The sequence below is a fragment of the Malaclemys terrapin genome, chromosome 9 (assembly GCF_027887155.1).
Source record: "Malaclemys terrapin pileata isolate rMalTer1 chromosome 9, rMalTer1.hap1, whole genome shotgun sequence".
In the NCBI taxonomy this organism is placed as follows: Eukaryota; Metazoa; Chordata; order Testudines; family Emydidae; genus Malaclemys; species Malaclemys terrapin.
The window spans coordinates 81,396,488-81,414,056 of record NC_071513.1 but is presented as its reverse complement, the minus strand read 5'-3'; positions in this window follow the sequence as shown (position 1 = coordinate 81,414,056).

The following is a 17,569-nucleotide window of genomic DNA, read 5'->3' as shown; positions in this document are numbered from 1 at the left end:
TGTCTTATTTTTCAGAAATGAAAAATGCCTTATTATCGGTGGATGCCTTATTATCGGGGAGGTCTTATTATCGGGGGGATGCCTTATATTACAACGAGAGGCAAAACTGTAAGTAGGCCTTATTTTCGGAGGATGTCTTATTTTCGGGGAAACAGGGTAGTATTCCAGATGAGGTCATATCAGTGCCTTGTACGATGGCATTAATACTTCCTCATTTCTAATGGAAATACCTTGTCTGATACATCTACTGTCACGTTTGTCTTTTTAATGGCTGAATCACATGGGTGGCTCATAGTCATCCTGTTATCTACTAATACCCCCAGATCTTTTTCCTCTTCTGTTATTTTCAAATTATGAGCCTCCATCTTACAGCAGAAATTCCTGTTGTTAGTCCCTAAATTCATGACCTTGCACTTTGTACTATTAAATTTCATCCCAGCTGGTGCCATTTAAACACCTGCATAACTTTAAGCATGTGAATAGTCCTGTTAACTTCAATATGATTACTCACATGTTTAAAGTTATGCACATGCTTAAGTGATTTGATGGACTGGGGCCTGAATGTATAGTCAAGTTAGTAGTAGTAGTATAGTATTTGTTTAGTGTGTGTCAAAGGACATATTTCATATTTTAAAACTCAACATGGCATTTCAATTACAACAGAGTTGTGACAGAAATCCACAGTAGTTTCTGGAAATTCTTGAGTTTTCATTCTGTTTCTTTAACAGCTCAATTCTTTTTAAGCCCACCAGGGCCGGCTCCAGCATTTTTGCCGCCCCAAACGGTGAAAAAAAAAAAAAGCCGCGATCGGTGGCACTTCGGTGGGAGTTCTACTGCCGCCGCTTCATTCTTCTGTGGCAATTCAGCGGCAGGTCCTTTCCCCTGAGAGGGACTGAGGGACCTGCCGCTGAATTGCCGCCGAAAAGCCAGACGTGCCGCCCCTCTCTGTTGGCCGCCCCAAGCACCTGCTTGTTGCGCTGGTGCCTGGAGCCGGCCCTGAAGCCCACAAACTAAAATTAACCAGTTAGCCAGGATGCGAAATGCATTGCTTATGCTCAGGGGCAGCTCTATGCATTTTGCCGCCCCAAGCACGGCAGTCAGGCAGCCTTTGGCGGCATGCCTGCAGGAGGTCCGCCGGTCCCACGCCTTCGGTGTACCCGCCGCCGAATTGCCGCCGAAGCTGCGGGACCAGTGGACCTCCCGCAGGCATGCCGCCAAAGGCTGCCTGACTTCCGCCCTCATGGCGACTGACAGGCCGCCCCCCGCAGCTTGCCGCCCGAGGCACGCGCTTGCTGCGCTGGTGCCTGGAGCCGCCCCTGCTTATGCTAAAATTTACCTGCAGTTATCAAATCTTGTTTTCCATAGATGGTGATTCTGATTTTGCACTTGTTAGAAAAGTAACAGAAACTACAAAAGACTACATGGCTTGATCTTGCAAGGTGTTTGGCACTTTGATCCAGCAAAGCACATAAGCATGTGCTCATCTTTAAACACAAGTAGTCCTGCTGAATCAGGCCAGAGTTCTCATCCTCTTGCAGGATCAAGCCCTATTTTGCTCTTATTTCACAAAAAAAGTCTAAAAGGGAGTGTTATATTCCAGTGAACATGCCAATGTCACTTATACTGTAATGAAAGTAATTGAGCCTGGCACATTAAAATAGCATTTTAGTTTCTAAGAGGGCTACTTTTTTTTTTTTTTTTTGCTAAGTAAGGGTCAAATCTTGCAGTCCTTACATTCCGGTACTCACTGCAAGTATCTCTTTACACTATTTTTCTGTATACTTCACTTCTACTTTTCTAGGCTGAGAAGCTGGTCCATTTTGTGAGGCAGATCTAATGTAGTATATGTGCCCTCTCCTCTCGCTCTCTCTCTGACATGTTCTTTCTTGTTTGTTGTTTTCTCTTAACCTACAATAAAAGTCTTTGAGACTGAATAAATGTGGTTGCTCTTTGTACATGGGAAACATATCCCATTATGCAGGCCCTGATTCTGTAGGTCTTATTCTGAATGCCTTTGTGAGTTTTGCCTGAGTAAGGACTGCAGTATTTGGCTCCTTAAGAAGCAATATAAAGTCAGCACTGCTTTCAGGGTGAGCCTAACTTTATCCTGATTTCTCACAAATCAAAGCAGTTATTTTCATAACACCTTTATCAGCCTCTTATATCACCATTGTTCTCCTTTGCTCTGAATGATGTTTACCTGGTCCTGACATGTTCTACTTTTGCATTTTGTCCATTGATTATTTTTAGCTAACCAACAGCAAAATCTATTTTTTTAATGGAAACAAGTAAGTCTCATCAAACACCTTCCACAGAAAACACACTGGTTGTACGTAAAGAGGCTCAGTGGAGAATCAATAATGAAGAAGCATAGGAAAGAAGATATTTTACTGCACATTGGCAAAATGTCATATTTATTTGAGAATGTGAAGCAAAACACAAGATTAAAAAATAAAAAGTACAGAGTAAAAACACCACTCAACGGTCGATAATTTTTCTGTCATGCTCATAACTTGACATTGATTCTAAATGTTAACATAGGGATGAATTCTGATGACCTTATTCACGTGAGCTAGGCCCATTGAAGTTAATGGGCTGAAATTCACCAGTAATGTAGGTGATGCAATGGTAAACTGGACTGAAAATGAGGGTTTGTCTACTTGTTGAGGAATGAGCACTATGGGGGTCTGATTTCCATAGCACCTTTACAGAACAATGATTCCTCCAGATGCCATCTGTGCAGCGCAGGGTCAAAGCCTTTAGTAGTATAATCAAAGCTCATCTACTTTCATTGTCTTCACTCTGCATCCAGAAATCTGATTGACTTCAGTGGGAAACCTGCATGCAGAACATTATCAGGTCCCAGAATTAGGATCACTGTGTAAAATAGTGGTTTATTGATGACAAAGGGCTCAGGCCTGCCAGTGTCTGAGCACCTTCAGGTCCCAATGGAAATTGAAGGGGTACAGTTAAAGGATAGGGACCTTAACAAAAAAAAAAAACACACTTCAATTTTACAGGCCAAATCCTTCTTACCTTACTTAACTAGATACACAGGAAGTAACTGAGAGCAGCATGGCCCTTTGCCTTTTTTAGCCAAGCTAAACCCAAACAGAAACTGTCTCAATTCATTTTCAAATATATTTTCAGCAGTTAGATATAATTCTTCTCTCAAATTCTCAACTGAAGCAGCTTGATCAGCACTGAGAAACATGGGAAGAGGAAATGCCACGAGTGTAAAAATTCATAGTATAGGAAAGAAAGACATAGACCAGGAAGTAGGAAGCAGCTTGGAGCATGAGTTGAAAATCCTTTCTTCAGTATTGTACCTACAACATTCTAATACAGGGGTAGGCAACCTATGGCATGCATGCCAAAGGCGGCATGCAAGCTGATTTTCAGTGGCACTCACACTGCCCGGGTCCTGGCCGCTCTGCATTTTAATTTAATTTTAAATGAAGCTTCTTAAACATTTTAAAAACCTTATTTACTTTACATACAGCAATAGTTTACTTATATATTGTAGACTTGTAGAAAGAGACCTTCTAAAAATATTAAAATGTATTAATGGAACACGAAACCTTAAATTAGAGTGAATAAATGAAGACTCAGCACATCACTTCTGAAAGGTTGCCGACCCCTGTTCTAATATGTACCTAATATTCTGAGATGTATTAATAGGATTGTTGTATATAACACAAGGAAGATAATTGTCCTGTTCTACTCAGCATTGGTAAGGCCTCAGTTGGAGTACTGTGTCCAGTTCTGGGTGCCAAACTTTAGGAAAGATGTGAATACATTGGAGAAACTGAACAGAAGAACAACAAAAATGATAAAAGGTTTAGAAAACTTGACTTATGAGGAAAGGTTAAAAAAACTGGGCATGCTTAGTCTTGAAAAAAGAAGACTGAGTGGGGACCCAATAAGTCTTCAGAGATGTTAAGGGCTGTTATCAAGAAGATAGGACATGACAGAATGGGTTTAATCTGCAGCAAAGGAGTTTTAGGTTAGATATTAGGAAAAACTTGCCAATTATAAAGATAGTCAAGATCTGCAATAGGCTCCCAATGAAGGTTGTAGAATCCCCATTCTGGGAGGTTTTTAAGAACAGGTCAGACAAACACCTGTCAGAGATGGCGTAGGTTTACTTGGTCCTGCCTCAGCTCAGGGGGCTGGATTTGATGACTTCTTTAGGTCCCTTCCTGTCCTGAATCTAAATGATTCTATGAGATGTAAATCTGAGAGTTAGCATATTAGAGTTTACCTCACACATTCTGGGCAGAAAACTCTCAAAGGCTGAATAAAGAATAGAAGAAACAATAAAATTATACCTGGTATTCATGGGTTAAAGGAATAACGAGAAAAACAACCAAAGCAAAGAAAAAATGGCTAATGCACACATCGTAATGCCTGAGCACTCTTGCTGGAGGTATAAGCTTGGGCAATCTTCTTGCACCCTCCAGGCCAGCAGCCTATCGTTATCTCTTGTCCCCATGCTCCAAAGGGACACAGGAAGCAGTATGTGTAAAAATTACAATATTGTTGTGGCAAAACTGGCAAAGAAAGCATTGCTTAGTAAGGAGCCTAGAAGTGACTCCAGATTGCTCTTCCTGAAGTAAAACCCTTTGACATTCCCCATGACCAATTGCCAAGTACATCCCACCAGCCTCAGTTTCTGGCTCTAGGTTTATAGTCCAAATAAAATCAATTTAATTAAATGAGTAAGGCTTTATATTTTAAAAAATAACATCTTTTCCAAATTCTGTCATTATTAATTCATGACTATCTCAAACCGTCTCTTGAGAGGAAACCTTTCCTTCAGCCTCAGACATATTGGCTCCAGTTCTCTGAAATCTTTTAGCAGCACAATATCTCTTGACGGGAGACAGGACTCTAATCCATTGCTTCATGTATTTGCACTCTGAGATATAAACCTAAAACCCATTTTCTGGCCCCAGCGCATGTACTGAGGAGACTGTTAACAAAAATTGGTTTCCTTGACTCCACTGGCTGATATTTGGCTGCAAAAGTTGTTGTTTGATGTTCCCACTCTACTTTTAGGGACGTTTTCTTTAGCCTATGCATTGAGAAGATAAAAATAGAACAAAACAGCACTCGTGAGCAGTGATCACTCAGTGCTTAAGATGCTTGCAAGAGCCCAGCTTTATTCTGAGTCTGGTTTCAAATGGGTGTGCGTAACAACAAGAGTTTCACAGCACCCTGACTTTTTGGAAACTCTCTGGCCTTTAAAGGCAGGGTCCCTAATACAATAGGACTACATTAATGCAAAGTAGGTACCTTTTAGTTCATGCCAGCAGTGTCCACACAGGGAAGTTACAATGCAACAGTTTGGTGTGCTCTGCAATTCACACCTTATAGTCCACACAGAGGCACAGTGTAGACATAGCTTAAGCTAAACATGTCCCAGAGTGAGCATAGCAGAACTGAAATGTGTCTGTATCCCAGTGCATCTCACATGACGCCCTTGCTTTTATGGAAGAGGTGTTTACAAAAAATTCAACAGTACAGTGTTTCTATATTTTGGGTTTCAACCCTAAGTACTATCCTTTGAGTTGTTCGAAACTAGAAATCCCATATACTTTGGAAAAAGAGAGCATGTTGGTCATATCGCCAGGGAAGGTTTTTGACTGTTTTCATCAAATAAGTTATATCAAAATGTTGTGTCTGTGACTCAAATAGACGTTTCAGACAATGAACCACAGTCCCTAGAACAGTTCTTATTTTGTGCCAGTCACCAATTTCATTTCCTTCTCTAATATCTTTAAAAGCAGTCCCTGCTGAACCCACTGTCAGTATCTTCTTTCTTCGAGCTTTCTGATCATCCTGACTTTGAACCTGAGTAACTGCCCTGAAGTCAATGGAATCACACAGGAGCAAAAATAAGATGAGAATTAAGCACTATTCATCCTTGGACTAGTTAGAAAAAAGATACAGCTCTACAATGACATTGGCAAATAGGGTAGCTCTATTCTTCTTGCTTCTGGTGAGGCCAGAAAAAATACACCTTTCTCTTCCTATCTGGCCATTTACATTTCACATCCCAGTCAGAACCTGGAAATGCAGAAGCATGTAAGAATGCAGGTGACTTCAGTAAAGTTCATTGAACTTGTTCCATCACAGAACAGTCTCCCCTTGGGCTGAATTCCAGTGTTAAGCAGAGGCTTCAATCAGTTCTTATTCTGTCTGAACCATCGCTGCTGCACACGTCAATTTTCCATTACAAACTATAAAGGACCATGAAATAAGAATACCCTTTACATCTGTCATGCCCTTGCTATTAATGGGCAAAAAGTTTCGCACCTATTGTCACGGTGCAGTGAGATATATGCCAAATTCAACAGAAATATCTGACATGGCAAGGCAGGTAATACAGTTTTATGATTATTGGCTTCATCTGTGAGCCAAACCTGGAAAAACAGAAGGCCGTAATAACAAGATATACTTGGCACTTACAGTGAGTTCTGTAAGAGGAGCTCAAAAATATTCACAGACAATGGATTTAGTCCCACATCACCTTTGTGAGACAGATTACTATTGTTATCCCCATTTTACAGATGGGGAAATCGAGGTTAAGGGGCTAGTGCTACATTCGACATCTTATTGTCATGGCCAAGGTCAAGTCTGTGGTACAGCTGAGAACAGAACCCAAATCTGTTTCCCAGTTCTTTGCTTTAATCACAAAGTCAATCCAAAGTTAAATTTGAACACAGTTGCTTCAAAGTCTTCATTACTATAGAAAGTACATTATCTAGCACTTTTAGCTGTTTGCAGCTCATTTTATCTGACATTTTAATTAGCAAATTACAGGCTCTCTTTCTACTACCTATCAGTGACAATGAACAATCTGAAATCTTAAGAAAAACAGAAGCACAGGGAAAGACATTGTCAAGTGTAATTTTATTATCATGTGTAATTTTAAAACTGAGTTTAAAGAGGTTCTATCATCATTCTTGGAATTCTCACGTCTAGCTTCCACCGTGAGGTGTAAATTACTCTCTGAAATTTCAATAATACTTTATGAACTTTCTTCTATTAAAAGATAAACAATTCTTTTTCTTTCAAAGTTGTCTTTTTGAGCGTTGGGGAAGGAGAAGATGATGGGAGAAACTCAAAAGATCTGGGGAAATGTTATTGGTATTAAATTATTTATGGGATCACCTATGATTCCCTAAGCACTTTTCATGGAGACATAGTCTAAGAGAGAAAAGTAGACAGAAGTTACAGGAAGGGGGTAAACAAAAAAGGGAATGGTTATCTAAAGTTTATCCATATTACCCAGAGAGCTACAAATATAAAATTGGGCTGGAAATCTCAGATCAAGCTTTCCATTAGATTTCTTCCTGCTTTCAGTTGAGCTAGAAATACCATGAGTCTTTTTCACAGAGTTTTTGACTTTCTACTTCCAGTCTCAATCAGAACCATATCATTCAAAAATATGTGACAATGAAAAATAATGTGGGGAGTAAACCAAACTTTATGAACTTCCAAAAAGGTTTAATTCTAGTTTGGATCAAAGATTCAGAATGGCTCTAATTTTATCTGAATTGGTTCACCCATCTTTGTGTGGACCAGGTTCTATTTTTATGCTGGTTTTGCATGGCTGTGTAGCTGAGTACAAAAAAGAACCTAAATAACCATTTCCTTTATTGTTTGAATTTTAGTACTATGGTATTGAGCAACTATTTTGGTTGAGTTCACTGTGACCATATGTTGCTATGATGGTTCACAGTATTTGTATACTTAGAATTATTCATTTTATTCTCTCTATTTTCCAGCAGACCCACTGACCATTTAACAACATGGATCAAATCTACTCTGATATAATAATAATGTTCTACTTAAACAAATTAATGCCATTTAGATTAAATTAGAAACTTGAAATTAATAAAATGAGATATTTTATGGAAACATTATGTTTTTCTGGTCACTCTGGTTGCATAGAAATTACCAGCAGGGAAAGATATAGTTTTCTAAAGTATGACTAAGTATATCTTTGCAAACTCTGACATGTCATTGTGATCTAGGAAAATCAAATAAATGAAAATGTAAACTATCGTTAGTGTTATTTTAGGGGTTCTTTACAACAAAAGACATTAAATAAAAAATGGAGGGGAGGGAGAGAATTTTTTTTTCTTTCTCCTGCCTAGATTTAAAATATAGCTGTGTGAAACTGTTAAAAATTGAAAATCCCAGCCTGATGTGGTACCACATTACAGATGTTGGGCCTTATCCTGAGAGGTGCTGAATACCTGTAATGCCTATTAACTTTAACATCTTACACGAGTATAGTACTCTACATAATCCTTTGTTTGGGTTTCCTAAGCCAGTAGCTCTCAACCTTTCCAGACTACTGTACCCCTTTCAGGGGTCTGATTTATCTTGTGTACCCCCAAGTTTCACCTCACTTAAAAACTACTTGCCTACAAAATCAGACATAAAAATACAGAAGTGGCACCGCACACTGTTACTGAACAATTGCTGACTTTCTCATTTTTACCACATAATTATAAAATAAATCAATTGGAATAGAAATATTGTACTTACATTTCAGTGTATAGTATATAGAGCAGTATAAACAAGTCATTGTCTGTATTAAATTTTAGTTTGTACTGAAAAAAGAAGAACAGGAGTACTTGTGGCACCTTAGAGACTAACAAATTTATTAGAGCATAAGCTTTCGTGGACTACAGCCCACTTCTTCGGATGCATCCGAAAAAGTGGGCTGTAGTCCACGAAAGCTTATGCTCTAATAAATTTGTTAGTCTCTAAGGTGCCACAAGTACTCCTGTTCTCCTTTTTGCGGATACAGACTAACACGGCTGCTACTCTGAAACCTGTCAGTTTGTACTGACTTCACCTGTGTTTTTTATGTAGCCTGTTGTAAAACTAGGCAACTATCTAGATAAGCTGATGTACCCTCTGGAAAACCTCTGCATACCTCCGGGGGTACACATACTACTGGTTGAGACCCAAAGGCTCCCAGTTGCAAGTTAAAACTTGCAAAAATGTATTCAATCTTACTTCAATATCAGCTTGATTCCACTCCTATTGAAGTCAATGGCGAAACTCTGACTGACTTCAGTGGTTCAGGATCAGGTCCTAAATTACTTTCTCAATGGGAGCTGCAGTTGTCAAGCACCTGTCAGGCTCAGGCTCATTATACATGCCTCAAAACACCAAGTAGGTTGACTTTTTTTAAAAATAGGAGCCTAACGTTAGGCTTTCAAATAAGTAACCTGATTTTCAGAAGCTGAGCACCCAACAGCTCCCACTGCAGTCACTGGGAGCTGCAGATGGGTGCTCATCACTTTTGAAAATCAGGCTACTTAATAAGGGTCTGAATCTGGCTTTGGGGATGGGATTTTCAAGAGCACACAAGTGAATTAGGAGCACAAATACCACTGGCTTTCTGTATGACTTATGCTCTTAAGTCACTTGGGCACTTTTGATCCTAGAAGACTAACTTTAAGCACCCATTTTTGAAAATCTCAGCCCAGGTCTCCTGATTCCCAACTCTACATCTAGTGCACTAAACCATAATAACCTCTTTTACAAGCCACTTTGTATGTCTACAATTCAGTATCCTTATCAGTTCCCCTAATTGTGTGCTCCTCTATTACTTGCTCCTTTGCCTCAGTTCTTTGTCCTCGCTGTAGAACCAGATTCCAAGGACCTTGCCTTTATCCACTTTTCTTATACCTTGACTCTGTATACTCAAAGTTATACATTCTGTGATTATTTTCTTTGTCAGCACAGAAAATAAACATGAATTACCATTAGATTAGAACTCATCTGGAGTTAGTTACGTCATGACCGCGCTACAATGATACATTGTCATTTATTCATTGCTCCTTTATTTTGTGATTGCTTGAGAAATTAGTTATTGGTCCCAGTTTTGCCCTAAGTGATAGACTCAACTGAACTTTGAAGTCAATGTGAGTTCCACCTGTGTCACTGAGGGAAGCATTGGCTCCTGTATCCCTTAACCTTGTCTCAGCACTGTGGGAAGCAAAGTGTTATCCACTTTTACAAATCACAAACAGAAAAGAAAAACAGCTTTATTCTGCGGTCACACTGTTCTGTATCTTGAGAATTCTACACATTCTCTTATGCACTTCTAAGACATCTATCACCATGGTATCTAAGCCCCACATCAATATATCGAGCATTTCAGTGTATCCTGCTTTAATTTTGTGTCTCTCCATGGTTTTCTTTTTCTTTGGCTCTCCTGTGCCTTCGTTCCTTCTTCCTTGCCTACCTTTCTTCTTTCTCTCTCCTCATCTCAGACAAATGGTGCAATGTGAAGGTGAAGTAATGGGGGAAACGCTGAACTATACCTTTATCTATGCTGAACAGACATTTTGGATAGTGACACCATCTGCCAATGTGTAGAAATTGTTTAATTTGCTATTGGACCACCGCTACCAAGTCTCTCAGGATAGAAATTAAATTCTTCTCTGGAATGAAATTTTCCCCCTCATCCTTTTGATCTTGACAGATTCCGTTTGGGGGCTGGGATTCTAGAAGCTCTGCCACTACACATGGGCAGGGAGACAACAAATGAACTTGGCTAGAAACTCTTTATTCATTTGTGCTAAGGGTATCAGACTATGACTTGTTTGGCTTTTTTGAATGCAAACCTTTAGTTTTCTTCCTTTTATTAAATCCCTTTCTATCCTAAGTCTTGTCTTGTACCAACATTCTGTTTATTTCTTAGTATCCTGATATCCTACCTCCCCCTGTTATGGGAGCAGAGATTTCACAAGTCAGATGAGTCACTGGAGGGCTTCGGGGCTATACATTAAATACCATTGTCCTTCCTTTTGATGAAATACTTTCATCAACAATTTGGTGTCGTATGAAAACTTAAAATCTTGAGGATCAGGGCTAATGCACTTGACACTGCATCTGAAAACAGCAACCATGGCAGTGCTGATTTTGTGTGACAAAGAAAATCCGATCTCCAATTTTGTTCATACATTTGCACTTACAATAGGGCAATTAAAAGGACAGGCGTTGCATCGGCATGCAAGATAACTATTGGCAAATGACAATATGGTATTTGCACATAAAACAAGTCTCTGTGCAGTTTTTCACAGGAAAAGTCAAAGCCAACATGTTTAGAATACTTCATTGCCTCAACCTTTTGCCACAGCCCTGAGTGATGTCACTGGCTGACCCACTTACCATTCCCTCTTACTTATATGGTCATATCCTTCACTAAATTTAATTTTTGGATGCCACTGGGAACCAGTTTTGGTTTGGCTTTTGGGACTTTTATACATTTTTTTTAAAGTTTTTGGACTTGCTATTAATTTAGGGTTGTGACTGGAGTACTATATTTTGTTTCACAGCACTACACCGTACAGACAAATAATCAGCTCCCATTAAAATGTACAAGGCTGACACAATATTTATCACACTAGTCATGTCCCATTTTGCATTGTGCTGATTGTTTATGTCTCCTTTCTCTTGTTGCCCCATTTGCTTTTGATGACCTTCAATCATTGTGTCCATGGCAACTAACAGAATGGGTTGCTAACAAGAAGAAATGCTACTGAATTTCAGAAAACCTGCTTCTCCAAGGTTTGATACACATGTTTTATTACGTTAAATTTGTTAAAGAAGCTACACGGAGAGAACTTCAAGGTTGCACGGTAAAGCACTCAAAGCTGGGAAATCACAATATTAAGGTTACACACATGGCCTCAATTCTGTCCCTTTCTGCATGCATTCTAGTCCTCCCAGGGAGCCTTGCTGCAGGGAGCTGCAGGGACACAGGAGCACAAAGATCTGGCATCATAGTACATGGCATCACCCCACAAATGAACAATTCGAGAGGAACTCCACGTGGGGAATCGTGTAGAATTATTTTCCCCCTTCACTATGGGAAGGTCTACTATGGGAAGGTGCAACCAGGCGTTATACTAAAAGTGGTCTACGCCAGTCAAACCTAACTTCCCTCTCTACCTGTTTCATGGAGCCAAAGCCCACTATCTTTGGACAAGTGTTTAGTAAAGACTAAAACCCATATTCTTCATGAGTACAATGATACAATGATGCCAAAGTCATCTTATTAACAAGGCAGAAGATCATTTAATGACAAAGCTGTAGCCCCGATGATAACCAGTACTTTTCCTCTGGCAGTGAAGCTCCATAGTGCCCCACTCCGCAGTGCTCACATCAGGAGCTTAAAAGCCACAATGTAGCCCAACACGTCACTTGTAATTTAAGAGTAAAAACCATGAAAATTTAACTTGATTTTCCTATCCTGATGCAGCATGTGCTTAGCTGCTGGGGTTTTGGAGAAGTCCATTGTGTAAGCTTTTTATTAACAAATACATGAGGAAACTTGTAAATGAAGGAGGAATTTGGAACATGATGTTTGTCTTCAAGAACTCTCTAACCAGGAAGATGAATACGCTAGTTAGATAAAGTGCCAAGCATTTATGAGAGCCATTTTCTTTCAGCTGCAGCCCACGTGCTGACGCAGAGATTGCTTTTATGTTTGTACCTGAATTTCATAGACCTGTTTGTGGTAAAACTGTGCATTTCATTTCTGATTTTTAAAAAAGAAAGAAAGTGCAAACAAGTGATCTCCCCAAGTGAGAGGCGGATCAGTGTTATAAAAATTTATACTAAGCTAAGTGAGCTCAGCAAAGATCCTTCTAAAAATTACAGGCAGACTTTCAAAATCATATTCACAATCACAGAGAGAACCAGCTAAGGGCCCAGTCTTGCCTTTCTTATCACAGGAGAGTAGTTAGTATGACCTTCATAGGGACAACCCACTCCTAGTGTCAAAATGAGATTTCACTCACAGTAGATTGTTCTGCATTGTTCTGTCACGCAAGCAGCGACACATCTTGATGGAATATAGCCTATGCCCTCCTTCATGTCCAGACAGAAGGTTTAATTTCCAAGGCCACACAGTGAGTTAGCAGCAGAGCTGAGATTACCTTTGTGGAGTTTCTGGCTCCCAGCCCTAATATCAATCCATAGACTTTAAGACCAGAGGGAACCATCGTGATCATCTAGTCTGCCCTCCTGCACATTCCAGGTCACAGAACCTCACTCACCCTCTCCTGTAATAGACCCATAACCTCTGACTGAGTTACTGAAGTCCTCAGGTCATGATTTAAAGACCTCAAGTTTCAGAGAATCCACCATTTACGCTACTTTAAACCTGCAAGTGACCCATGCCCCCACGCTGCAGAGGAAGGCAAAAAACCTCTGCCAATCTCACCGGGCAGGAAAATTCCTTTCCAACCCTAAATATGGCAATCAGTTAGACCCTGAGCATGTGGGCAAGTACCAGGGAATGAACTCTGTAGTAACTCAGAGCCCTCCCCCATCTGGTGCCCCGTCTTTGGCCATTGGGGATATTTGCAACTAGTAGTCACAGATCGCCTACATACCATTGTAGGCAATCTCATCATACCATCCCCTCCATAAACTTCTCAAGCTCAGTCTTGAAGCCCGTTAGGTTTTATTGCTCTCACTGCTCCCCTTGGAAGGCTGTCCCAGATTAGTCCCAATCCACATGCTGCCTACTCAAAACTCCAAGGTGCTTGGTGCCTAGCAGGGAAGCTGCTGGACCCTTATAGTGATCCAGCTCTGCTGCTGCCACTACTGTGGAGTAGGGCTGCTGAGTATTTTCCAATAGTTTTGTAAGGATAATTTAAAGGAAAATAGTTGTTGCTTTTTTTAAAAAAGCAATGTTTTCTCAAACCCTCAGAGCAACTAGTACACAATGCATAATACATGTGACAAAGCCCAGCAGACACACACACTGTTCCAGGAGGAAGGTGCCCCGCTTCAGAAGTGTGCCCCAGGGCAGTTTGTGTGCAGTGAACCTGCAAGGTCTTCCCACTGGTTTTTAACTTCTTGAAATGACTGTAGGACTAAGCAAGGCCTTAGGCTAACTCTAGTGTCTCTAGCACACTGTCTCTGAATTTAACAGGAAGTTTGCCTACATTTATTAAGTTATTGTTTTCCTCCATTAAAAGAATATGCCACTGTTTCCACATTCCATGGAAAAATACTATGAATTCTGGTATTTCTCCATGGAAGATGGAAACAGTGGCATATTCCATGTTCAACAGTTTCATTGAAGGGCAAATCCTGCTCTCACTGAAGACATTGAGAGTATTGTTATCACTTTTAATAGATATGAGCTTCAGTGAAGGGTTTATGGCTGAGACAGGCAGAATGGGTGGACACATAGGGCAGCAAAGTACTAGGCATGGTAAATTGTTCAGTATCTCTTTGTGTCTCTGTGAGCTGGTGGGGATGGACATTTGCCAGTTTGCATGAGGCAGCCCAAACTCAGTGACCCACTGTCCCCTTCTACCACTTTAGTCTGCAGTTTGTTCTGCTGATCCTCAATCAGGAAAGTCTGCTGGCCAGTTAGCTGAAGAATTACCCAGCAGGCTACACCAACTGAGAGGCCTTGAACTTTGAAGATCTTGAGCACAGGCCTCAAAATCTGTTCAAATGGCTTTCCCAGATATCTTTAAAACTTTTTGGGCTGACGTCTGACTCCAGTATATTATGGACTGAGTCTTGTAGTGTTTATTCAGGCACTGAGGTCAACATTAGAGTCAGTGCTCACTTTACCTGAGTAAGAATCAAATGAATCAACGGTAGCATGGCCTGAAGACTAGGGCACAGGATTGGGCATCTAGAAACCTGGGTTTTATTTCCATCTTGGTCACTAACCTGCTGTGTGACCTTGGGCAAGTCACTTCACCTCATCATGACTCTGTTTCCTCTTCCATCCTTCTTCTGTCTTGTGTATTTAGATCGTAAACAGAGAGTGTCTGTTGCTATGTGTGTACAGTGCCCATCACAAACAGCTCCTAGGTGTTACTGTTATATAAATAACTATTGTAATATTGAGAACTACAGAACTTGCCCCAAGACTATGTGAAAACAGACCTCTGAAGACTCACTGACTTTTAGATATCTGAGAGTTTATATTAACAAGTATTCAGCTAAATGAGATTTGACTATGCGTCTAAGGCAAAAAACAAACAAACCCACACACCCATGTGTGTATTATACAATGGAGGGCCACACTCATATTCTTAGTGCATTCAACCCCTTTATCAAAAGATTTTAAATTAACTATTTTATGTAAAATAACATGAAAAGGGTGAGGAGAGAGAGAACGACACCGAATATTATAGTGGCAAACACATCAGAAATGAGAGCAAATAAATGGTTCTATAGGAAAATCAAAGCTTTGTATTTGTCGGGACATGTGGAAGCTTTCACAGTATCTTCTCAAGAACGGGTAACACTCTGACAGGGTAATGCTGACTCATCAATGTTTCTTTAATTATCAACAGCATCAGGTTTTCCAGATTTAATGTATCACATACGCTGCAGCAACAAGCAGTGGCAGCTGGGGAATATTTTCCTTTCCAGTACTTGGCCAGCAAGCAGCTGTTGCAAACAATGAAGGTGAAATTATGCTGGTGCTTTTTGTGAGCAAAAAAAATAAGGGCTAAATTAGCAGGATAAATTATTTGCAATGATGAATCTGACCAGCTCTCAGTCCCATTCCAGAAAAGCTGTCCACGTGGCTGGAACCTTCTGTCCACAAGGAGTCCCAGCCAAGTCAATGAGACTACATGTGGGTCAGAGGTCTGCTCATGTGGATCACTATGCAAAATCAAGACCATAGTTATTACTATTCCATCCTCAGTTTGGAATTTCTTTAACCTTTTCACATCTTGGACACTGCAAACATAATATTTTGGCCCCAAATATGTAAACTGGAGACTAGAAGCCAGTTTAAATATTTTACACAGGGCTTTTATGACTATTATTGCTCATCATTAAAACACTATCCCATCAACTGCAGACCTATTCCTCCAGATCCCTTCCAGGGACACATTTAATGTATTCCATTTTCTGTGCATCGGTTTAATGCCATTTTTTTATTAATAAACCTAATAAAGCTTAGGGAGATCTCAGCTAACTTGTGTTCAGTACATGTCCAATGTTTAGAAGAGTATCCATAGTATCAGGCTGTTAAGGAACATAATTATACTGCCCAGAAATACCTAATTCAATTGTGACTTGCCAGACCTTCCTTCAGAATATCTGTGTAGTCATTTTATTTACGATAGGCAGCTTGTTGCCCAATTAAACTGTAGGGCCTTTGTATGATGCACCTTTTTAGAGTTTTCTAGTAGGAAATTTTACACTAAGAGGAAGAACTTTGTTAAAAAAGAATCTTTCACTGCATGCCTTACAGCACACCGGAGATGCCTGTTTGTCAAATCATGCCTTGTCATTTGTTATTGCTTACATAAATCACGGGTATCAGGAGAAATCACAAGTAAGCTTTGGGCTACCCTTTGTACACTCTTGTGATACAGTCAGTCTCTTTACCTTTCTAGGCTCAGAGATGTATCAGCCTACTTATTAGCATTGCAATCCGTGGGGAAGACAAGGAGCCTAACCGAGCACTGCATTACTCTAGCTTTAAGCTGGTGGAGAGTCACACCTATCTAATTAAAATGTTCAAAAATAGCTCACCACAGAAAATGCACAGAGCTGCCCACAAGTTGCACTGGAGGGCCTAATTCTGATCTCACACCCACACAAATCAGGAAAAACTCCACAGAAGTCAGAATCAGACCAGAGCATTTAAAACAGGCCAAGAAGACTGTTTTAGGCCTAATTCAATGTTTTCCTTTACTTTCTATTGCCAAAGACTTTAATTGCTGGTAATGCCAGCCCGACTTCCTAAGCTGTAAGGACTGGCCACTGAAAGCCGTTCTAGAATAGCAAAACTAGCCTTGCTCGCAACAGGCCAACAGCTCCACTCCTGTTCTATTGTGCTCATATTTCAGGGTGACCAAAATAGCCGCACTCAAGACAAGGCATTGAAGAGTCTTGTTGGTTTTCTTGATTCAGTGCCTAAAATGACAAACATTACCTTTTTAATGATGCCCACTATCATAATGCATAATGCCCTATGTCTAGGTATAATCAATTTATTCTCCTGTTTAAATGTGCATATATCTATAAATAACATTTCTCCTGTGCTAAAATAGACGTAATACGTTTATTAACCCCCCCACACCTCATCATAATAATGGTGTGTATACATAACTCTCTGAGTAAGCTTTAAATCATCATAGAAGGACTTTAAGGAGTAAAGTACAAAAATAGCTCGCTACAAGGATCTGATACAAGTCAGAACCCATTACAGACACATGCAACCTCCTAAAGAGCGTTAGCTGACAAAGACATGAAATATTTTTCCATTAATATAATTACATTTCCATTTTAGCGCTGAGATTTCAATCTAGGCTACAGTGAAAACCTTCGCAAAGGACCTGGTCCTGCAAGGTGCTGAGCAGGTGGATTTCAGTGGGAGTTTAGGGTGCTCAGCACTTCACTGGATCAGGCCCTAACAGAGCAAAGAGTGGTTTCGAAAAGCACAATTTCAGAATGACAGAACAAACCTGCGTTCCTGGAAAAGACCCTGAAGGCTGACAACTAAGTGGTAATTGTGGTGTGTCTTTGC